This window comes from Alexandromys fortis, unplaced genomic scaffold, assembly GCF_014885135.2.
Source record: "Alexandromys fortis isolate MF-2015 unplaced genomic scaffold, M_Fortis_MF-2015_v1.1 scaffold_104, whole genome shotgun sequence".
In the NCBI taxonomy this organism is placed as follows: domain Eukaryota; kingdom Metazoa; phylum Chordata; class Mammalia; order Rodentia; family Cricetidae; genus Alexandromys; species Alexandromys fortis.
In genome coordinates, this window is record NW_026068000.1 from 6,135,807 (window position 1) to 6,160,653 (window position 24,847).

At 49.7% G+C, this 24,847-nt stretch overlaps 1 protein-coding gene across 4 annotated transcripts in view; it reads right to left on the minus strand.

Annotated features, from left to right (window-relative positions):
- Nucleotides 1-24,847, minus strand: part of Cables1 (Cdk5 and Abl enzyme substrate 1) — a 103,071-nt gene that overhangs the window by 69,317 nt on the left and 8,907 nt on the right. The window contains exon 1 of one of the 4 annotated variants that reach the window (XM_050160735.1): nt 11,444-11,629. The exons of 2 other annotated variants lie outside the window; for them this stretch is intronic. The gene's annotated coding sequence lies outside the window, so the exon portion shown is untranslated. Of the gene's footprint in view, nt 1-11,346; nt 11,630-24,847 lie in introns of those variants that run through there. One more of the 4 variants, XM_050160734.1, reaches the window with a different exon arrangement.

Consider the following 24,847-nt stretch of genomic DNA (forward strand, 5'->3'; position numbering starts at 1 on the left):
CATCCATTTGCCTGCAAACTTCAAGAAGTCCTTGTTTTTTACTGCTGAGTAGTACTCTAATATGTATATATTCCATACTTTCTTCATCCATTCTTCAATTGAAGGGCATCTAGGTTGTTTCCAGGTTCTGGCTATTACAAACAATGCTGCTATGAACATAGTAGAGCATATATTTTTGTTGTATGATAAGGCCTCTCTTGGGTATATTCCCAAGAGTGGTATTGCTGGGTCCATGGGTAGGTTGATCCCGAATTTTCTGAGAAACCGCCACACTGCTTTCCAGAGTGGTTGCACAAGTTTGCATTCCCACCAGCAATGGATGAGTGTACCCCTTTCTCCACAACGAGACAGGGTTTTTCTGTGTAGCTCAGGCTGTCCTAGAATTCACTGCTACCTCAGAGATCTGCTTTCTCAGCCTCCTGAGTGCTTGGATTAAAGGTGTGTGCCACCACTGCCTGGCTCAAACCTATTTTTTAAAAGACTCCATCTGATGAATCGGGCAAAGAAATCAAATTAAAATGAAAACACCAGGTGCTGCGACCAGCTTGTTCAAATAAGATCTGTTTTTACATTGTTCTAGGTGGGTTAAGAAAGACTCTAAATGTTTGCAGAGAACACAAACGGTGCTTGGCTTCTCATTCTTGCCACAAGGGTTCTCAGTAGACTTGCCAAATCCTGGAAAGCCCAGGTCTGAGATCAGTGCAGTACTTCTAGCTATTTGGGGCAGACAAGCTGTGAGCAGATTTACTATCTGGCCAGGCATCCGCTGTCAGCCCCTGCAGGCCACCCTGGGCACCCAGGCCCTGCAAATGTGACATGGAGGCCCAGAATGACTAAGTCCCTCTGGGACAAGTTCAAACACCTCTCCCAGGGGGTGGAGGAAGACTTGAGAGGCTACTACACAGGCTACCACGTCCCTTTGAAGGTATCGATGTATGGTATACTTCTGATGGTCAAGGGCTGGCCCGAGACCACTGGCTCTGTTCCAGATCACGCAGACCCGACTAGAGCCCATGCCTGCAGCTGGGGGACACACGCTGATCAAATGCTCAGAACACTAGGGAAAGCAAATGCACTGGCTCAGAAAGTCAGGATCTAGACCAGTCTTGTGAAGACAGACGACACCAGTCTTCCTATGGAACAGACTGGATTCCCCTGTGGTGACAGAGGTGACAAGTGGGAGCCAAGACAGGCCAGGGTAAGGGTGGGAAGGAAATAATAGAAAAAAAAAAGCAGTCAAAATCTAGACGCAAGCCCAAGAAGCTCGGGGACAGGTCAGGGATGTTCTGAGAGGACATCCAGATTCCAGGAATCAAGTTCTGCATTCCCCAAGGCAGGCAGGCACTGGCAATCCTGTGCTCCCAGCAGGTGCTAAGATCAGAAGAGTCCAGGTGTGGAGGGGGCAGGCAGAGTAGGCCAAAGGCTAGACAAAACTCAGCCAAAACAGAGGCCCTGACAATGGCAGGAGGTTCTGGGGAGACAGGACTCAGGGGAGTGTGAGGCATAGCATTCCTTGGAACAAAGTCTAGTCTCAGGAAGGAGCCCAGGGAGCCCAGCCATGGGTAGGTTCCCAGGCTGATGGAATCAGGAGATACAAGGGCCCAGGAGCCACCGTGGCTACATGCAAAACTGTGTGGGAATGGTGTTAGTCACAGAACAACCGTGCACACACTGTGATTCAGAGGTGGCCCAGAAACACCTGCAGAGGACTGGAGTGCTAGGAAGGGGTTCTGCAGCAGCCATCCCTGAGAAAGGCTTCTGAGTACTAGCCCTGGCCCACAGCTTTAGCCTCCTCAGAAGCCAGTTTCATTCTCCACCCCCCTTGCTACATTCCCCAGCCTGACAATGCCCTGAGCCTTGGTGACATCACCTTTCTTAGTTTCCTAGTTCCTGGAAGACCCCTTTAGAAGCTGCACATCTTCCTAAGCCAGACACACATGCATGTTCCCACAGAATCTGTGCCCAATTCTGTGAAGACTGATGCACAAGGACGGAAGATGCAGAGAGAAAAGGAAGACCTATCATGGAGGTGAGCATCCCACCCTCCGTTAGGGCTGGCAGAGCTGCCTGTCCACAAGGCGCCAAGGGACCTTTAGCAGACAGACCTGCTGGTGAGGACGCCACCATTAAAAGCTCCTGACTTCTGGTCTGACCTTTCTCTGTTCTGAAGGACCTGCAGCAGCAACAGCTCGCAATTATTTATAGCAAATTCACGATCAATGGGGTTCCGTAAATGCCAGTTTTCTAGGAGCTGCTCAGATGAACTGCAGTGTATCTGCCCACGGGGCATCTGCCTCATCCCCAGCGTCTCCAGCCCAGGCACTAGGAGAGGTCAACTCCTTTCTAGAAACTTACTGTAAAATACCTGCTTTTCTTTGTTTCTCATATTTATCTCTTTTTGCCAAAAGCTTAACAGGGGCCAGACTAATGAAGCATTAGTCTCATAAGTGGGTTTGGGGGAAAAGATGCCCCAGCTGACCAAATCCTAGTTCTTCATCCACCAGAATGCCACCTTCAGCTCAGTCACAGCACAGTGCCACCTGGTCCAGGAAGCTGTCCTTGGTGTTTTCTGAATTCCTACAATATTTGGTGTATTGGCGCTACATGCAAATATTAACACCCAAACACTCATACTTTGGATGACTCTGCTCTGATTATCTTACACTTACCTCCAACCAGTCTACAGGCATCTTAAAAACAGCTAACACGGTCTTTCCTTCTTTGGATTCCCTCCAGGGCCTAGCACGTTGTATGCAGTAGGCTTTCAATAAATGTGCAGTCACAGATGGAGAAGAGAAGCAGCGTGGGGTGTAACAGTCCTGGGGTCCTCACTGGAGTGCTGGGGGCACAGTGCTAGGTAAAGGGCTTGGCATACAAGCATGAAGATCAGAGTTCAAATCCCCAATACCCACAAAAATGCCAGGTGGGTGTGGTGGCCTGCCTGGAATTCCAGCACTCTGGCCAAGGGATTCCCAGAGCAAATCAGCTAGCCAAACTAGCGAGCTCTGGGACAAGCGAAGGAGTCTCTCTCAATAAGATAGAAAGTGACTAACAAAGACACCAGCATCAATCTCAGCCCTCCACACCGATACATATTTCATTTGTTTGCTTTTCCAAGATACGGTTTCTCTGTGTGGCCCTGGATGTCCGGGAACTCACTTGTCGATCAGGCGGACCTTGAACTCACAGAGATCCACCTGCCTCTGCCTCCCAAGTGTTGGGATTAAAGGTGTGGGACACCACCACCCAGCAATTCCAAACTTTATGAACATAATTGCTGCAATATTTACCTATGGCCCAATCATGATTATAACACAACAAATCTGTTGATATTTAAATTACTTCCTATTTATTTGTATGAGTGTTTTGTCTGCATGTGTGTCTGTATACCATATGTGTGCCTGGCACACAGGGAGACCAAAGAGGGTATTCCATCCCCTGGGACTGCAGGCTGAGACACTGTGGGGTGCTAAGAACTGAACCACGTTCCTCAGGAAGAGCTCTTTAACATTCAGCCATCTCTCTAGCACCTTCTTTTGATATTTAAACAAGCGTGGAAACCTGAAGACAAGGATGCCCTTTTTTGAGTCCAAGGTGAATCTCAGCATCTCATTTTTTTCTTTTGGTGCTGCGTATACAATAGGGGTATAATTCCCATTGGCAAGCATAAGCAGAGCCCATGGCAACAATTTTCAAACATCTTGGGACCCAGTCTCTTCAGTTAATGGTAGAGGTGAAGCTTTACTGCATAAACTCTACCTGCTCTGGCAGCGGAAGTGAATTAGTGCATCGTTAGTTCAGTAATTACTGCGCAGGTCCTCAGTGTGCCAGGCTTTGTTATAGACAGTAGGGGTCGTTTGATTTTCCTGTAGTTTTAAAACACCTTATTTACAACCATGTGTTTATTCTAGTCCTTTCTGTTGCTTTAAAAGTACACTGACACCCCCCCACCAATGCACCTTTAGCATATAATTACAAATTATATAATTCTCCCACACTTCTGGGAGAAAACAGGAACTCAAGCAGTTAATCACGTATCACATCCACAGTCAATAGCAATGAGAAAGGAATCACCAATACTGCCTGTTTGATTTTTGCTTAGCTTTCTCTTCTCTTCAGTTCAGGTTCTAGCCTAGGGAACTGTGCTGTGTGCACAATGGGCTGGGCCTTCCTGTATCAATTATCAAGACATAAGCCCACAAGCCAACCCTGATCTAGGCAATCCCTCGGCTGAGACACACTTCTCAGCTGATTCCAGATTGTGGCAAGTTGACATTTAAACCTTCACAGGGCAGGGAATGGGGACGTCCGTGACTACAGGGTTTCCTTTGGAAGCCATGAAAGTTTGCTAAGATCAGACAGCAAAGACGGTTCCATAACTCCATGAGTGTGCATTTCCTGCCCTGTGAACCTGCTCCATCTATGGCTCTGCTTCTCGGGACATTTCATCTAAACGGATCCCTAGGCAATTCTGCCTTCGAAGGTTCTCGAGGTTCATGTTGTAGCTCACGTCGATACTTTATTTCTCCTTTAAGGCTGACTGACTCTGCATTTTATTGGCCATTCATTGGTTGATGGGCATGAGGGCTTGTGTGCCACCTGCTGCTGTGAGCGTGAGTGTGAGTGCAACACTCATTGGCTTTCAGTAAACAGATGGCAGCAGAGTTTATTGCAATAAAGCTGTTAAAATATTTATGTGTGATATATGGAATCTATAGATGCACGAGAATACGGAGAAAAAACACATACTGGAAATGAACCAACCATTTGTGGAACTCCAAAAGTCCCCACTGAGACCGTCAGAATGTCACTGTGAAAACAATGGGGTTCAGCTTTTCTTCCCTGGGAGGAAGAACAGCTTGCTCAGGTCAGTGGTAGACAGTAGAGGCACCAGGATGAGGACCACTCTAACACTAATGGTTCCTATGAGTCCTATTTCCAGTGCACTGCAGCAGGTACCAGGTTAGACCGGAAAGCTACTGACGTGGGCATGGGAGGGGCCCACCCAGGGGCCCACCCACAACTTACACGGACACCACAGCATTGCCCTCAGGCTGCTTAGAGAGCCCTGTTACCCAACTCTGCACACGGACAGAGCAAGCAGGAAGGCTCCTTGCCACGTCTGTTTCTCTCCTCTCTCCCTTTCCCCGGCCTTTGGGAGAGGACATCTTTGAAAATCAGCGCCCTTCTTTCAGGCTTGCTCTGGTCAGTAGAAAATGAGCCACGCATCTCTCCATCACCCAGGCTGTTCTGTTCCATCAGCGTCTGCAGAGAGGAAGCATCCTCCCAGTCTTTGGAAGCTGTGTTAGTGCAACCGCCTCACTGTATATGTAGTTAGCAGCTGCAGTTCTAATGACAAGGCTACTGAGGGAAAGTTTCCAAGGTCACCCTGCAGCAAGAGAGCTGTGCCTAATGCCACACAAAGTCACTCAGATGCAATGGGGATTCTACCACTTATTGGAGTCAACAGCCTATCTCAAAGGTCTGAAAAGCCCCTTCATGTCAAGGCTTTGGGGATATCAAACAAATGCTGTGGAAAAGAATACACACACATATACATACATACATACATACATAAATATATATATATACACATATAAATATATATGCACCTCTGTGTGTTAGAGAGAGAATGCATATGTGTTTGGGAGTGCCCATACAAGCCAGAACCACTGCCCTAGTGACAGAGCCGAGAGGAAAGCTGAAAGCCAGCCACTGGAGATGAGGTGCCCTCTGGAAAACGAATAGATTCATAGATTCAGAAGGAGAAATGTTATCTAGACACACTCAGATGAAAAGCAGGGATAGCAAACTGGAGTGTCACCAAGGAACCAGCATGTCAATCCTGTCTGGGTCGCGGGGGCGGGAATAAGCATGCCTGAAAACAGGGAAAGCTGACCAAAATAGCATGCACCACAAAAGGTCAGGCGGCATGACCCCTCCGTCAGCACACCACCCCCTCCACCCCCGGACTCTGAGCGAAACAAAGAAGTCACCCTTCATTTCCTAAACACGCACTGCAAGGCGCCAGGGTCACGCGGATGATGAACGACTGACTGGCAGACACAATAGGAGCTAATTACAAAACAGACTGCAATGAACCCTGGGTGTCACAGGAAGGAGAGAACCCCAGCCTAGCTCAGGGTAACACATGGAGGGAATCAAAGACTTCCGGGATGCCAGTGTGAGAATAAACCCCAGAGGTCACTAACCTGGATGGGAAATCGTGCCCAGGCACACCCTTCATGTGTGCACTAGCCCCACCTGTATGAATAATCTAATCTGTCTGCATGCAATTGCTCACTCCTTGGACAGCTCCCTGGAAAAGGAGGTCTCAGCCTGAAAAGCCACAAGTCACCCAAGGGACATGGAACTCGCAGGTAAGGTTTGGAAGCAACCCTGCCTGTCAAACTCTTCAGTTGGCAAATGTGGCAGAAAGGGGACTTTGTTTTGCATGTAGCCACATAGTCCTTAACATAGCATTGAGGTCTCAGGAAGAACATTAGGACAGTGGTTCCTTAGGCTATGAGATGGACCATGTCTTCTGCTATGGGCTTTATGGATGGGGCAGTCTTGAGATGGACCACGTCTTCTGCTATGGGCTTTATGGATGTGACAGTCTTGAGATGGACCATGTCTTCTGCTATGGGCTTTATAGATGGGACAGTGATGGAGGAAGGTCATTGGTTAATTAATAACGAAACTGCTTGGCCCTGATAGGTTAGAACATAGGTGGGTGGAATAAACAGAACAGAATGCTGGGAGGAAGGAAAGTGAGCTGAGACGCCATGCAGCTTCTCTCCAGGGAAGACGCGATGAAGCTCCGACCCAGGATGGACATAGGCTAGAATCTTCCTGGTAAGCGCACCTTGTGGTGCTACACACATTAATAGAAATGGGCCAAGCAGTGTTTATATGAATACAGTTTGTGTGTCGTTATTTTGGGGCATAAGCTAGCCAGGCGGCCGGGAGCCAGGTGGCAGGAACGCAACCCACAGCTCCTTCAACAGGACATGTCTTCTGCTATGGGCTTTATGGACGGGGCAGTGTTGAGATGGACCACGTCTTCTGCTATGGGCTTTATGGACGGGGAAGTGTTGATGGACCACGTCTTCTGCTATGGGCTTTATGGACGGGGCAGTGTTAACTTCTCAGGGCACCTCAACATGAGAGCTCTTGAGTTCCAATTTGCGGATGGAGAAACTGAAGCTCCCATGGGGCACAGACCTCGCCCAAGGCCTCGGATCCAAGAGACGAGGGCTGGGGAAATGTCTGAGGTCCCACTCTTCAAAGGAGCACAATCTTTTATCTTCTGAGCCAGCAGAAAAAACACCAGGGCTGTCTTCCAGACAGAGAGTAACTGGCAGGCACACAACATTGTCTGGCCAACCTGTTCCCTCCAGGGGTTTGCTGCCACTCCTGATGGTGGCTCTCTGCTGTGTGCCTACGCTGGATCCCATCCACTTACTCTTACTTACCCTTCAACTGGCTGTTTCTGTGACCCACAGAGCAGACCCTGATCATCATGGAGACTGCTGGAGAATCTCTCTCTCTCTCTCTCTCTCTCTCTCTCTCTCTCTCTCTCTCTCTCTCACACACACACACACACACACACACACACACACACGTTGTTGTATTTACAGGGTGGCAGTGCCATAGTTTGACAGGTATCATGATCAAGTCACATAATCAGCACGCCTACCTCTGCAAACATTTGCTTTCCAGAAGTGTCTGAGAGCTTCAGGGCTTCACGCTACATCAAACCCCCTTAGTCTTACTCTAGGGACCAGGGTCCAGCCTCCCTTCTGCTCCTTTTAAAGTCTCCTCAGTCCTCCTGAAGTTTGCTTCAAAAGAAGTGAAGCTCTTTCCTTCTGCTTCTGCCGAAAGCAGGCTCTTTTACCCTCACCTTCAAAGCTTATTTCCAAGGGGGCAGTGACTTTGCCAAAAGGTAGAAACAATCTAAGCTTCAGTCTAGTGAGAAAATTGGTTGGGACTGCAAGAAATAAACCTAAGAAGCCTGGGCAGGGCTGGGGTAGCATTACCCCCAAAGTTCTGGGGTGTCACCATGAGAAATAACCTCTTCTCTGGCCAGAGAGGCAGTTGTCGTAGAAGCAGGTGGCAGATGACATGTAGGACCTGACGCAGTACCTAAAATAATTGTTCTGAGGAGTCCCTCGTGCCAAGGGCACCCGGCCCCAGCAGGGAATGCGGCACACTGAAGAGGGGCGGCGAGCCATTTCCCTCCAGTCATGCTGCCTGTGCAGGTTAACTCTGTGGTACATGTGACGCTCACCATCACGGTCACATCCAAGTGTGCTCTATACGGACGCGGAGGCATACACACTGTCGTGTGCCATATACGGACGCGCAGGCATACACACTGTCGTGTGCCATATACGGACGCGGAGGCATACACACTGTCGTGTGCCATATACGGACGCGGAGGCATACACACTGTAGTGCAGTCATCAGCACCATGTATCTCCTGTTTCATCACCCCAAACCCTCTGTACCCACCAAATGCTGGTTTCCCATCACCTCCTCCAGCCTTGGCTGTGACCTTTAAACTCCCCGTCCCTTCATCTGACCATGCTAGGCAACTTAGGAAGTGGAATCACAGCATCTGCCCCTGGGTGAATCGTCTGCACAGCCACCATAATACCTCCTCCAACTCCCTTCGATACTCTGATACTCCACTGCATGCACAGACATCACCATGCCTATGCCAGTGACTCCTCAGTGAATCCTTGGACTGTGTCCACCTTTGGCAGTCAACAATACTGTGGGAAACACAACGGTACAGTACCCATTCTCCCCCCACCCACTTTCTCAGGACAAACTGATGTCAGTTGCACCCACTGCCTCAGGGTTAGACTTGTCCCTGGGTGACCTCAAGGAGCCTCCAGACTGAAAAGAACAGAGGCAGCCTCAGAAGGTCTACTGTTTTCCTTCTCAGCGATTGGTGGCACCCTAGGAGCCATTTGCCTGCCTTCTCTGTTGTGTTTAAGGGTGGCTGTAAGTGTAGAAATTGACCACAAGCTTGTATCTCTCCACACCAGGGTCCCTTCCATTCCCATGCCCCACAGACAAATGTCCTCTTCCCTTCAAGGCTGTGCCAGGTGCAAACATCTCCAAGGCACTGAATGCAAAGCCTGGGTTAGAATGTCCCCCCTCCCGGCCTTCCTCCCAGCCCTCCCTGCATATAGAGCCCTATGGACACTGACCCCGCCCCCATGCCTCAGCTGCAGCCCTGCACAGCAGGGCAGACACTCTGGTCTTGCCCTCTTAGGAACTTAGGGCTCCTGGATACACAACAATTGTCTGCACAATGACTGTACATACAAAATGTTCTACACACACACGCTCCTAGTCACCAAATGATTAGCACCAAATTACCACTCACAGATTGTCATCAGCAGGCTCTCACCAGTGATTCCCATATGGATGCTGTCTGGTCAGCCCTTTGACGTGCATTTCAAACCACCAATAAAACGACAGAGCAAAGCACAGAGTAAGTAAGACGAACCCTGAATTTTCAAGCAGCTTTTGAAAAACAATGGCCCTCAGCTGAACTGTTCATAACCTGAGGACTCCTGGGGTGGGGGCGGACAGTGTGAGGACAGTAGGGGCCTGCTCCTTTAGCCCATCTTGGTTCAGTTCATGATGTAGCTACGTACATTCCTATCATACATAAGGAAAGACTTTGTGAGACTCCAGAAGTAGCCTAAAAAGTTTTCATCCTTACTTAATCGCAGAATCAAATTATCATAAGTCAGCATAAAAATATTAAGGCATGCTCCCAGGAGATTAAGGGAAATAATTTCCGCTGATAATGATCTTGAGGCGAGCTCTATCATGTGAATCAGGCAGACACAGGAGCGATCTGGCTTCTATTTCCAGCTTCCTGCCTCCTGGTCATTCAGAGCTGGTGCCAAGTCCTAAGTCCATTTTGCTATAAAATGGGGAGAAGAGGCTCCCTCTCTATTAAATAGGCCACTCGGCAGAGATCATATACAGCACAGACTAGGGCACACCGTCTTTGGGCAAGGAGTCACTGTGGGCAGTGTGCACTCAGAATTCAGCCACCTCCAGACACACATAGACTGGAGCACATACCCAACCCCTCCATATGTGCATGCCCTAAATCAAACATTAGCTGGTCACCTCTGGAGGGGTTTAACAGGTCACCTGATTGGCCTGAGGGAGAGCTGGACCAATCCTAAACTGCCAATTGAAGTTCCTTACTGATGCTGTCTCTGTGTGGTATGAAGTGGAAAGGGCTCCACTTCATACCACACAGAGACAGAAGAAAGCCCCTAAAGCGTTTCCATTTCTGAAAGCTAACCCGTCCAATCATGACGCCCTGAGACGGAGGTGCCATCTCCTCCCAGCCTCAGACCAGCATAATAGCCTCTTGGTCCTGGGGTTTTAATTCTTAAAGTAACATTTATTTATTATGTGTATTGTGTGTGTGCTGGCCACTTATCTATATAAAGGTCAGAGGACAGCTTCCAGAAATCAGGTTTCTCACCACCACGTCAGTTCTGGGAATTGAACTCATGTCACCAGGCTTGGCAGCAGACACCTTTTCTCGCTGAGCCATCTGACCAGCCCAGTCCTCAGACCCAAGATATGTTCACCAAGCTCCCTTGTGCCTCCCTTCCTCATGGTTAGGATGGTAGTAACTGACCGACCATAAAGAGACATGCCACACACTAACATTTGAAAGCAAACGCTTTTAAATCTTGGTAAGGAAAACAAACAAACATGTTAGCACAGCAGAGGGCTCTTGAGAGAGACACATGCTCATCCAGGAGCTTCCCAGGCTGAAGAGACCCTTGGTCTTGGTAGCTACAGGTTCGTCTGCTGTCAACCAACCACAGTCAAGCTGTTTCTGCATTGCCACGGCAAATTCGTCTCTGCCACTTCAACAGGAATGCCTCTGTGCCCCTGATCCTGGGGAACCTGTGCAGGTACACCCTCTCTGTACCCCACATACTTGCTTCTCCCCATTCACAGTTGCCTTCTTCCTCCACACGGTGACAGTCACACAGTGACAGTCACACACACGGTGACATCCACACACACACAAGTTCTGACCCCAGAAGTTGCTCTAGTCAACTTCTAACTATGTAGCCCTGCCCCTTGTCACCTCGATCCTTCTACCCGGGTCCACTCTCACAACATTTGAAGCATTCTTTATGCACTGGTGATGCCTAAGCCTGACCCCTGAGCCCTCCTCAGTTCCCAGAAGTTTCGGCATAAGTGGCTCTCGCTCACATGCCAACCTCAGCTCCCAGTGAGAACAGTTCCCTTGGGTTGCCCCACCTCAGGACAGTCACTCACCTCCAAGAGGTCACATCTCAGCAGTCACTTCTGACAACCTTCCCTTGTGTGTTTCTGAACTCGACCACGAAACATCCACACTCCCGCCCGCTCCTACCTGACCAGTCACTGGTCCTCCTGCTCAGCCTGCTGCGAGCTAATGCGAGCCCATGTCTCTCACTGCAGTAAGAAAATGCTGCAGGGGTTGGGGCTGTGGCTGAGCTGAGAAAGCATGCACCCAGCAAGCATTCAATCCCAGCACTAGATGTGCCAGCATGCAATCCCAGCGCTAAAGAGGCGGAGGCAGTAGGATACAGTTTCATACTGTGTTTGAGGCCGGCCTGGGCTACAGAAGATCCAAAGTCCACGGTCTAAACAGCCTTGTCACCTCTTCCAACTGCAGAGCTGCCCTAAATGTTTTTGATTGCCACATGGCCTTGGCACTCTTTCCTCCCATTCCACAGCTGCTGGCAGGAAATAAGACGTTTCTTCCAGGACACTTAACGGTGGCTTATATTTGTAATTGTTTATTTACTCCTTTGTCCTCTGTCCAGAACAGCAAGCTCTCTGAGGGTAAAAATCAAGGATATCTTTGTTTAAGTGCTATGCCCAGCCTTTGGCACACACAAGTAGACTCAACAAACACCCCAGAAGCTGCAGCTCTGTGGAGGACTTGGGACATTGAGCAGCTGTCTAATGTCTGTCTCACCTTTGTTCCTGGTCGGCCATGGTGTGAACAAGACAGTTCCCACCACCACAGTTGGAGCCATGCCTCCCCCACCACTGTGAACCCAAGTCCCCCTGCTTTCAACTGTTTATGTTAGGTGTTCTGTCTCTGTGAGGCAAGGGTAAAAACCCAGGGGCTCATTCTGAGGCTGCTCCTCCTCTCTGCTAGTTGTCTAACCAACGTCTGGCTTTAGAAGCTCATAATGCACCCAGGACAACTGCTAAAGGCAATTATCTGTCTTACAAAATAACTCAAACCTTCCTGATGTTTTCCTGGCATTATATTTGTTTGCTATTGTTTTTCTGAGAGTGGGTTTTGCTATGGAGCCCATGCTGGTCTGAAACTTGCAAACCTTCTGGAGCCTCCTAAGTGAATGTTGGGATATTACAGATGTGTGCTACCACACTGCGTTTGCCTGGTACCTTAAAATGTGACAGGGGACTGGGCACACAGCTCGGTGGTGTGGTATGTGCTCAGGCATGTGCGGCCCAGAGTTCAAGCCCCAACATCTACCTGCTTCCCAGATTCTGCTTTAAGTAAAGAACAGAGCAACTCAAAGATGTGCCAAGCACAGCACCAAAGTGTAGAATGGTGTAGCTATGCGGGGCGTCTCAGACAGTAGTCCTCCAGGAGGGCTGTCGTGAGCCTGCTCTTATGAGTAAAGGAAATACCAAGGAACAGCTGGATCCACCCAAGGAGTAAGCACACCAAATTAGCAATGACTCCATTACCGATATCCAATGTAGTTTAATCAGTACAACTCCAGACAGAACCTTCCTGGACACAGCACCCACACACAGTACTGGTCAGTAATTTTAAGGCAAATGGTTGACAAGCCATGACAGCTAAAGTGGGATGGACTATTTTCCCCTAAATTCACAAGGTCTTTGCTTTTAATGAGGTCTTGCTGGGATGCCCAGCTGCCTTAGCCTCCCAAGTAGCTGGGCAACAGAGTGAGCACCAGTGGTCACAGGCCAAGCTTCATGCAGAGGGACCTGCAGAACAGGAGTGTCTGAGTGAGGACCGGGCTCCCGTGTGCTCTCACCTCACTGCGGCAGAAGCGCTAGCAGAAACCACCGAAAGGAGAACTGGGGCACAGTTTCTGGGATTACTGTGGTGGGGCAGTGGGAGCTGCTGCTTGTTCATACCTTGGCTGACCAGGAGCAGTTTTCATCAATGGAGCAATGGAGTGACATCAAACACGAGCTGGAGCATCTCCGGGTGCAGATGGCCAGCACTAACCAGACTCCACTGATTTTTGTGACCTTTTTCTTTTTTGTTTTTGTTAAGAGAGAAAAAAAAAACATGTTGTTGGGTGGAAAGGGAACAGGGTGGGAGTGGGGAGAGAGCAAGGTAGGGGTGGGGAGAGGACAGGGTGGAGGTGGGGGAACTAAAGACTCTAGGGTGAGTTAGAGGATAGAAAAGAAGGGTATAAATACACTGTATGCAATTCCCAAAAAATTTTAAAAAATAGAAGGCTCACTCTGGTGGTCTATGTCTGTCAGTTCCATGTCCTAAAGGGTCTATAACCTCTCAACACAGCATCACCTGTGGAGGACCAAGCATTCAAACACGGCGTGTCTAGGGACCTTTCAAGTTCAGCCCACACCTGTTCCTCACAGCACATCTTGAGCATGCTCCTGGCAGTAGCCTTGCTGACTCAGACAGCGATGTGTTCGATGACCCTGAACATCTGGCAAGCCATACAGGTGCTTTCGTCCACAGCAAACGTCCATGGCTTTTTATACACGCTCTGCCTAGCCTGAACCTGTCATGGACAGTCCTCTGAAAAGACAGCTTTGCCTGGGCCTTTGGAATGGTCGGGTGTGTGTGTGTGTGTGTGTGTGTGTGTGTGTGTGTGTGTGTGTGTGCATGTGTATGGCCATGTGTGGTCACACATGGTGGTCAGAAGACAACTTTAGGTGTTGGTCCCCCACCCTCCACTCATTTGAGGCAGGCTCTCTGTTGTTTACAGGCCGGACTAGCTGGCCAGAAAACTTCGCAGGGCTCTCCAGTCTCTGCCTCCCACACTCGCGCATGCGTACAAGGACTGCAGAGGCTCGCGCATGCGTACAAGGACTGCAGAGGCTCGCGCATGCGTACAAGGACTGCAGATGCGTGCCACATGGGTGCTGGGATCTGAACCTAAGTCCTCACTCGTGCTCTCCAGCCTCCTCTTGGCCATGTCGAAGTCAAGCTTTCAGCAGCCCATCCCCCACCAGTGAAATCAGTGTCTCAACAAAACCCTCACTTGAGCTCATTTTCTCCTACATAAGAAACTTTAAAGCAGGAAAAGATGAGAGTTGTCTCTGGGTCTCCAGGAGAAAAAGATTCCAGGGCAATGGAAGGTGGTATTAACTAGGTAACTAGATAGTGAATGTATCTTTTAAAAGGATGAAAGAATCAAATTTTAATTTTCTTTAAATTTTTATCTTTAGATGAAATTTAAAAAAAAAGATTCTTTTGAGAGACGCAGAGAATGCCAGCGGACAAACTAGCCTCGCCAGGAGTAGCTTCTGTGCGAGTGTGCGTTAATCATTTCTTTCAAACCTAAACAGACATCCTTAACAACTCACACACTGGGGATCATCTGAGTTCTATTTAGCAGAGCCTCTCGCACCACTGCCCCAGGCAAAATAAACAGACAGGAAGAAAGAAGCTCTTGTTCGCTGATAGGAAGTGTATATGCTGCAGAAAAATCCTCACCAAGTGCAGGTCGACCTAAAACAGGGCACAGGATGCGTGCATGCGGAGCGGCGCCCTGACAGGGCGAGCTGGGGCGTGCCTTATGTAAGCAGGTTAGATCGAGTGGTTTCATCAGATGACAGGACAAATGTCCACACAGGAGAAGCTCCCCTGGGCCCCTTTGACCGAAGGTTAGAAGACCCTCCGCGAAATCTCCTAGGCTGTGCCACTGGCCTAAGCCTACTGAGTTGTCCCCAACTACCCCGTACTGGGTTTGTGCCACTCGGCTGTGAGGACAGGGTCAGAGCGGGGAGAACTGTGTAAGTGGTACCAAGAGACAAGAGAGGGGCATAAATTTCTCAAATTACCATAATTACACAGGTGTGGAAATTACCCAACCCTTTGTCACTGTCGCAGGAAGGCTTCCTACTCTGTGCATGGGTCTGCCTGGGTCCAGGGTGTCTGTGGCAGGAAGGCATCCTACTCTGTGCATGGGTCTGCCTGGGTCCAGGGTGTCTGTGGCTCTCTCCGCCCCATCCATGCTGTTCTACTATGGCTGGGCAGCATAAGGGAGGGAGGGAGGGAAAACGGGCAAGTTGGTTAATGGGGCGGGGAAGGGGGCAGCACAGAAATGAATGGTGTTCTTTCTTGTGACCTCCTGCGTTCTAATCCTCTATTGCTCACCCTGTCACAGGTCCTGGTGGGACCCAGCAGGTGCCCCTGTGACTAACAGGCTACTCATTAAAAAAAAAAAAAAAAAAAAGGTGAAAAAGTGGCACAGTCTAACCTGCTGGCTGCCAGCAGTCAGACCCAGACAGAAAGCTCAAAATGAACTTCCCAGGCTCAGAAGAAGCCACATGTCCCAAAGGGACTGAAATTTTTCAAAATCCTCCTTGACTTGGAGCCATAACCATACTGTGTCGTTTCTGTGTTCATCCGGGGCTGCAAGTGATGGGCCAGGCTCATCTCTCGAGTACTTAGCATACTCAGTGTCTGGGCTAAAATACAGGCTCTGAGGGTGCAGGCCCCAGATAAATCCATATTTCATAAATAGGGAACCAGGAATCAGTCTCTCAGTCTGTGTGTGTCTAAGTGTCACGCACATGCGTGTGTACATCACACTGGGCATCTTCCTCTCTCACTGGGACCTGGGGCTGGCCTTTCAGGCAAGGCTGGCTGGGGTCTAGGCCCCAGGGATCTGTCTCCCCAGCGCTGGATTACAGGCCTGGCTTTCTGCACAGCTGGAGGTGAAACTCAGGTTCTCCTGCTTTTATGACAAACTCTACCACCTGAACTGTCTCCCTGGTCCTGTTCTACCATATTTATGAACCACTCCAAGTCCAGAGCTGAGGCCACAATGCCAGGACCCAAGCCTGGGAATTTTGGCTCCAGAATTTAGACTCTTAACCACAAGGAGAATATACAGAAATCATTAGGAGGAAGCTTTTTTTAAAAAATGGTATCAAGATATGGTGTCGTCATATGCATCCTCCATGGTACTCATTTCACCCCACCCCCCATTGCATTCTTCCTGTCTTGGACTTTCCTTGCCAGCACAGCACCACAAGCTAAAAACAGATTGGAGCCAAGAGGTCTTTTCAGTCATGTAAATTGTTCTCATCCTCATCCATTAAGGGAAGAGGATGAGGCTAGCCCTCACCCCTTAAGGGGCTGGTAAGGAATGCCTGACATTAGATGAGGAACATTGAAAAGGAACAGACTTTTTCTAGCCCTCGTCTCCTGAAAACACAGTAATAAGTGCCTGACCAAAACAGAGTCCTCACTATTTACACATTCAGGGGCCAGGTATGTAGCAGGCACCGTACCCTTGTTTTGGTCCCCAGCACCAAGTAAACAGATGGGGCTATCACAAACCACAAGTAAATTTGCAAATACAGAACTCATCTATTAACTTCCATATCAAAGCCACATCCTGCTCTTGGGGGGATCAGCACAGGCAGAGCGGCAGAGCAGGAGCCCAGTGACTGAGGGACATTGTAACTGCACCTGCCCTTCCCCTCCACACACACTTGGTAAATAAGTTATTTTTTAAATTTTTGTGTATTGTGTCATAATTTGACTATTTAAAATGGTCCAAACCATAGAACTAATGTTCAGTTTAGTGTTTCCAACCATGAGGAAGCTGATATGCCCTGGGGACAAACATGTACGAGACCCTTTGTTTAGGCATGAGTCCCAGGCTGTCACGCGTGGGCTCAAGCACACATCAACAGCACGCAGTCATCAGATGTCTTTAAACACGTGGAAAACAAGGTTATGTACTGACTGAATGACCAGAGGTTCTCGGGAGACTGAGCCTGGAGCAGTGGTTCAGGATTTCCCAACTTAAGTATTTTCAATAACGTTGTTAAAACAATAACAAGAGCATTAAGAACGCATCATGAGCAAGACTTTTCTTGTAAAAAGTCACCTGTGTGGTGTACAGGTAGCTGTGAAGAAGATACAGACAGACACTGATGGGCGGTGGCCAGGCTCCCAGGACCTCTGTGCAGAGGGTGGTGCCCACTGCCCTCTGGGTGTCCTGTTCACAGCTTGGAAACCTTTGGCCAAGATCAACCAGAAGTGCAGAGCTGAACTGTCTCATCCTCTCTCGTTCTGTGTCCCTGTGTGAGAGTTCCCAGCCTGACCACAGGCTAAGCCACAGCCCAGATGTGACCACTCCTTTCACTGTTCACTGACTGAACCACATGTTAGCGCACGCGCCTCTCACGGTGAGTCCAGAGAAGAGCAAAGTCCACCCTGGATGCGGGAGGCACCACTTCCTGGGATCCCAAACTCAAAGTAAAAGTAAACCGACTCCCAGCATTCTCCCTGCTGCAGACAGCTGGACCCCCTGTCTCATGCTTCTGCCACTGTCTCCCAACCATGCTAGAATGTAACTCCTCCATCAGTAACTGTGTTGTTTGGTTTTACCTCAACTTGACACAAGCTAGAGTCATTTTGAGAGAAGAACCCTTCAATGAGAAAAACCTCCCACCAGACTGGCCTGCGGGCAAACCTGGGCTGCATCTTCCCACCAGACTGGCCTGCGGGCAAACCTGGGCTGCATCTTCCCACCAGACTGGCCTGCGGGCAAACCTGGGCTGCATCTTCCCACCAGACTGGCCTGCGGGCAAACCTGGGCTGCATCTTCCCACCAGACTGGCCTGCGGGCAAACCTGGGCTGCATCTTCCCAACAGACTGGCCTGTGGGCAAACTTGGGCTGCATCTTCCTGTTTAATGATTGATGGGGGACAGTCCAGCTCAGTGTGGAAGGAGCCATCCCTGGACTGGTGGCCCTGGGTGCTATAAGAAAGCAAGCCATGAGAGCAAGCCAATAGGCAGCACCCCTCCATGGTCTCTGCATCAGCTCCTGCGTCCAGGTTCCTGCCCTGGCGTCCCTCGGTGATGAACTTCCAAGCTGTAAGAGAAACCCTGTAGCGGTGACTCGCGCACTAGTTGAGGCCAGCAGGCCATCCTCCACGCCCTCCCCCAGGCCCACATGCCCTCTTCCAGGCCAGCACGCCCTCCTCCAGCCACAGCCTCATATACACATCACTTTCTCAGGCTGAGCCACAGATTCTCAAAGTCTAATGGCATCCCAGCATCAAAACCAAGGCCGACTTGACTCTCCCCCATTACCCAGGTGACCCTCGACAGCCTCAAGGGAAATCAGCTCACGCTGGCATGTGGTTGCCCCTCTGAGAAAGTGTTTCCAGGCCTAAGGAGGTGTCAGATCATCCAACCTTATTTTATAAGGCATTTACGTCCAGCAAGAAAAACCGCCTGCAGCGTAAGAAAACACACTGAGACTAAACCCAGGGCTCAAAATGAAAAGCCACTGTTTTCAACCCTAGGGAAAGTGCAGTCAACCAAGCCATGATCCTGGGATCCTGCCACATGTAGCCCACAAGGGGCCCTAAAGTCCAACAGAGGCACTCTGTTTCTCCTGTGCCCTGAGGTTGGAGGACGATGCAAACAGTGGCCAGGGCCGGACATGGCTACCCCAGGCTGAACTAACACTCCCCTGGGGCATCCCTCGTTAACCACCATTCACAAAAGCACTGCTTTGGAGCTCTCTGGTGTGCATTCTTGTTCCTTTGAAAACAACAACAAAAACTTCCAAAACATCAAATGGCAGAGTGATTTGCTGTCTAACTTGTGGAGTCTCTCAGATCAGCTTGTGAGTCTGTGTGAAAAGGCAGGCATCTGCTACCAATTTGTGACAATAAAAAGAAAGTCAATGCTGAACACTCATGTAAATATTTCCTCCTATGCCAGGTTCCACCAGCCCGTACGTGTCTTACTCACTTCCTTGTATTCAGTCTTGACTCTTCTTTTCCTGCTCTAAAGAGCTAAAGTTCAGCATTTTGAATGTTGCACCTTTTCACTGAGCTATGCAGGCTAAATTCTTTCTCTGTGTAAAGGCCTGCAGGATAGCTGGAATGAGATTGACCATTCCTGATGCTTCCAATTTACCTGGCCCCCATGAAACACGTATGTCTGAAGAAAGGGGTCGATTTGTAAACTGTGGCCTCCTTATCCTGCACGAAGGCAGCTCCCCGTCATCAAACACCACACTGTGGAGTGACAAGTGTATATCCTTAAGACAGTGTTAAGAATGTGTTGTTCACCTAGGTCCTAAAGCAGAGTCCAAAACTCATTTAGATAAATTATTACCTTTATCAAATGGTAACAGTGCAGAGGGAGAAAGCATGGCTTCTGGGGTCAGATGGGACCCAAGCCTGCTGGTTCAATTCTCCCGTTGATATGATGACTTTGGCCCCCATAAAATCTGCAGAGAATCCAGAGGGAATTTTTATAACAGCTCAGACATAGTGAGGATTACAGTCCATGTACCTCATGGAGGCCATGGTCGTAGGGTTTGGGCTTCAAACTCACTACAGCACCAAGTTCTGGCCACATCTGTGGGGGTCTCTGTGGTCTTAACAGGCTACAGAGAGATGAGCCTTAGGAGACAGGAAAGCAGGTTGGCTCAACACAACTCAGGAGCTGGTGCAGGTTCAAACTCCAGGAGTCTGATCCCAAGTGGTGTATTTTGGGCGTATTTAAGCACAGCACCATTTGGTGAAAACTACTCTGTGATGATTAACTCAATCCCGCATGAACAACAAAGCATCCATAAATCTCCTTAAGGAACAAAGTAAGATAACTACAGATCAGATGTGATACCCAGAAACTCTGTAAAGTCCATAAAGAATGGGTTCTATAGACTAAGAGAAACAAATTGTCGATAAGGGATGGGGTGGGGATTCGGTGCTGGAAAAGTCACTAGCCACATATGCAGGGCAAAGGGCACCAGGCTAGTGATCGTGTCTAGATTCTCCTAGACTTCTGGGCAGACAATGGGTATTGCATTCCTGCCCTTGAAGGGACAGAGCCCTGTGTGCTCAACATTCCAGAACACTCCAGTGCTTCTCTGTGAGTACAAAGACCTCTGTGCCTCCTACACCTGCCCTGAAGGGCGCTGCTAGGGAACATATGCAGAGAATTACTGCGCTAAGCCAGCCAAAGATTTGAGCAAAAACGTCAACATCAGAGTAGAGTCGAGATTCTACCCCCATCTCCCAGTCAAACCCCACAGCTCAGGCACCAAGCCATCACCTTTATCCTAACTTTGGTTTGGTAACTGATTTTGTTGTAATTCAGATCTGGGATGTCCCTCAAGGGTCATGGTGTTAAATGCCTGTGCCTTGGTTACCTTTGGCCTTTGGCTCCTCTGGGAGCATGCGCTCCTCTCGTCTGCTGGACACGAACTGCACAGTTCTATGCAATCATTTCTCTCACTAACAGTTTGCCTACGTGTGGCCCAAAAGATTATGGCCTGAAACTTCCCAAACGCTGAGTCGACCTCCCCAAGGAGGTCGAGGTCATCTCAGCTATTAGAGTGACAGAAAGCTTCTGTCTGTCCTGCAGGCAGAGGAGAAAGGCTGGTACATCCACATGAGAACCGACTCCCAGCTCTGACTACAGTTCTTAGTTCTGAAGACGAAAGTTTAAACTCAAGGTGGGTAGGGCTGACTCCCCTGGAACTCTAGGGAGATGTGTGCCCTCCGGCTCCCAGTGTTGCTAGCATTCCTTAACGTTCTCTGACCGTGCTAGACCAACCTGTCTGTCTGTCTTCTGGTTCTGTGTGCTCACAAGGCCTTAGGAAGTCACCATTTGGAGCTACCCTGGTTCAGTGCAAGCTTATCTGAAGTAATTACAGTTACAGCCTCTTTTCTGCTAGGTCTCAAGCCCAGCAACAGCTAACTGAGGTGCCTATGTAACAAAACAAGTGGACCTGGGGCCAGGTTCTCCCAGCATCCCTCAGTCCATACCTGTTACAGGGTGTGGCTGGCACCCCCCACACTCTGAACTCTCCAGTCCAGGACTGGGGTCCTCCCACCAGCTGCCCTTCCTTATACAGTTCAGTCGCTTGGTTACCTAATCCTTTTGTCTACCTTTTACTTGCTTGGCTTCTCAGCCCAGGTCGCTTCTCAGTCTGGGGCTCCTCTCTTGCTCTCCCCTCCCCTCTCTCCTCTCGTGGTCCTGTTTAGTCTGCAGCCATGTTCAGCCTGGACCCTTCCCTCTGCCTGCCGTCTTCCTCACTGCTACTGTAAAATCCTCTTCATTCATAAGAGCAGCCGCATCCCCCTTTTGTTTTAGTTCTTCATCCCAAGAGGTTCCACTCTGCAGCTCCCAGTGGGCACAGGGAGGGGACACTGTTCACCTGCATACACCCTGCAAGAGCAAAACCTAGGTGCCACAGAAGCAGGTGACTGTTGTGGGCTCTTCCTGGAGCGTCTGTCTGTCTACTCCAGACAAAAGGACAATCCCACCCAGTCAAGCCAGACTCTTATTTGGGTGACTTACAGGAGGCATGGATGACTCATGCGTGCATCTCTGAAAAGCTCAGAAGTGAGACTCACTCTCCCTAAGGAAACATCCAATGGGTGGCAATGCCAGGTGCCCACCATGGTATGCCATATGTTCTGCAGGTCCAACTCACAGGTCAGTCATCTCCAAGACAGTCACTGGCTCCCCCTCAGCCCATGACAACTCACACAGGCTGTCTCACTGGGGTCTATAGTGATATTTTATTTCAGTTTTAATAAATAAAGCTTTCCTGAATATCAGAAGGGCAAAGCTATGCCACTAGAGGTCAGACCGTGGTAACACACACCTTTAATCCCAGGATTTGGGAGACAGAGGCAGAGGGATCTCTGGGAGTTCAAGGCCACCCTGGGCTGAAACAAATCCAGGTGGTGGCTCAGTACTAATCCCAGTACTAGGGAGTCACTCCTTTAATCCCAGCTCTGGAGGGATATAAAATGGGAGGAGAGAGGCTGAGTCTGTTTAGTTGGCTTCGTCTGTGGTCGCCCAGCCTTGGTAGAGGTAAGGCTTCTCTAGTGACTTGACTGCCTTGCTTTTCTGGTTTTCAGGTTGAACCCCAATATCTGACTCTGGGTTTTTACTGTTCATGATCCAGGAGTCCTGCACTCCAGTTAATCTTACCCTCCTAAATACTGTGTTTCCTGAGCCCATGTGTAGCTGGCACAGAATTGAATGCAATGCAGAATCAGTGCAGGAGGGAGCAGGAGGCTGCATGCAATCTCAGTAAAGGGTCTGATGCCCTTCTCCCAGCTCCTCTATGAGACAAAGGTAATAGACCCAACCTGTGAGGGTGTCACTGGGCACTCTCACGGGGTACTCACACTGGGTACTCACTCTCACTAGGTACTCTCTCTCACTGGGTACTCACTCACACTGGGTACTCACTCACACTGGGTACTCTCTCTCACTGGGTACTCTCACTGGGTACTCTCACTGGGTACTCACACTGGGTACTCTGAGTACTCACACTGGGTACTCTCTCACACTGGGTACTCTCACTGGGTACTCTCACTGGGTACTCTCACTGGGTACTCACGGCTGCTCTGATTTCAACGGCTGCCCAGCTCGGGCCCAGAAGGCAGTATTTCAGAGAACAAAAGAAGTGTCGTGTGTTAGGAACAGTCATGTGTCTCTGCACTACCACTACATTCAATCCTCCCCTTTCCCTGAACCCCTCCATCCTCTCTCCTGACCTCCTTAGGGAGACATTTCCAGAGCCTGCTTCAATCTCCTGAACCCTAAAGTGGGAAAGGTAGGTGAAAAACTGAAATTCTGGACATGCCCAAAAGCATTTTCCTGAAGGACAACTCCGACACCAAAAGGGAGAAACAGTTTTCCTGTGGGCTCCATTCCACTGGTGGCCCCAACTTCTGCCACCCGGAGCCCAGCTGCCAGGGCACTGACCCCCCCTCAGAACTGGTGGCCCCGACTTCTGCCACCCGGAGCCCAGCTGCCCTGGCACAGCGATTCTGCTTCTCTTCTAGAACAAGAATTGGGCCCCATTAAATAAGCCAACTGTGTCTGATCAGACACCTGGGCAAAATTGATCCTAAAACTGCTGCCGTCCCAACGATAAACGGACTATACCTAGAAGCCTCAACAAAGTCCTCAGTGTTTGGCTGAGGTGCACAAGGGGAGGTAGGGGACCTGTGAAGAGGAACTTACAACAGGAATCAGCCGAGTCCCTGAATAGCAATGGACTCGATGCCATGCATCACAGCCGCACTGGTCTGTTCATTCCCAAAGAACTCTCCTACCGGAGCGGGTAAGCCACTTAGAGCCTGCAAGCTGAATAAACAGCACCTGACCACAGGGAAGAAGTCTCCAAAGGGAGTGAGGAATCTCCCTGGCTTGCCCTGAGAGCGCCCAGCAGGGGTGAGAGAGATCCTCCTGGCATGGCATCTCCTGACTGTGCCTTACACGCACAGGCAAGAAGGGCTATGGTACCTCACCTCACCGCTCCCCGTGCTGAGTCAGCAATGGCAAATAGGCTGCACTGGGTCTTGCTGTCTTGGAGATGCAGGGGCACGGTTTCCCATATAGGCTGGTCTTACTACCAGTTATGAAATAATAAAACTGCAGGGACTAAGTCATTCCAGTACCTTAACCCTGCACTACCTTCCCAGGCCTGACCCAGCTTCTCAGTTGCTTCCTGGTGAAAAGCATGGGGTAGTTAGCGGGGTTCAGCTAGCTGGACTCCCCAGCCCAGTCACCTCTGTGATAATTTGTCAACAGGGCCAACGTCATGGAAACACTGGTTTCCACATACCTCTGGTGTGTCTATCAAGGAGTTCCTTGGGGTAAACTGAAAAGGAAGCCTACCCTGAATGCGGGCAACTCCATCCCACACTGAATAAAAAGGAAGAAGGGAGAGGGCTGAATGTCTGCATTCATCTCTTTCTGATTCCGGCTGCAGAAGCGACGTGACCAGCCACCTCGCTGTCTGCCATGAGGGACCGCATCCCTTTGGACTGTTATCTGAAATAATCCGTCTTCAAGTTCTTCTTGATAGATAATCACTTGCAGCAACAGGAAACCAATACGTTCTACAAGGCAGAAATCACAGCCCCAATCTACAGATGAGTGGCCACACTGAGGCACAGGGAACGTGAGTGGTGGTGGGGTTTGCTAAGTAGCAGAGGTGTGGGACCTCACGGCTGGTCCTTCCCTTCTCAGTCCATTCTCCCACTGTGATGGCAAAGCCAGGGAGAGGCAGAAGAGAAGGCAGAGGTGCCAGGCTCATTCCCTATGGGAGAAGCTATCCTTCTTGGGTTCTTAGGAAATTTTTTTATCACTCCTTCCAACCCAGGGTGCTGCCGGCCTGCCCAGGAGGTTAGCACCACACTTGACGGGCAGGATGCAGTCCCAAACCTTGGCTAACTTCAGGTCCAGCCTAAAGCTCTCTATGGAGACTTGGGACAGGATGGAGGGGCCGAGCTGCAGTGCTCGGCAGACCCCTTTGGGTTTGTTAAGTGATATGACTTAAGGGGTAAGATCTGGATTTTTAAATCTCCCAGAATTGGAAAACAGATTTTACAGTGTTCTTGGTGGCTTTCTAGCCTGTGCTGCCCCTGCCACCTCGGAAGGCCTTGATGGGAAAAACCTATAGACGCCCTTTGTGAGCTGTGAGCTCCAAACAAGTCAAATATACAATACCCGCTGAACACAGCAAAAGCCACAACCACCTTGCGCGTCTGTCACCTCTCTTCTCT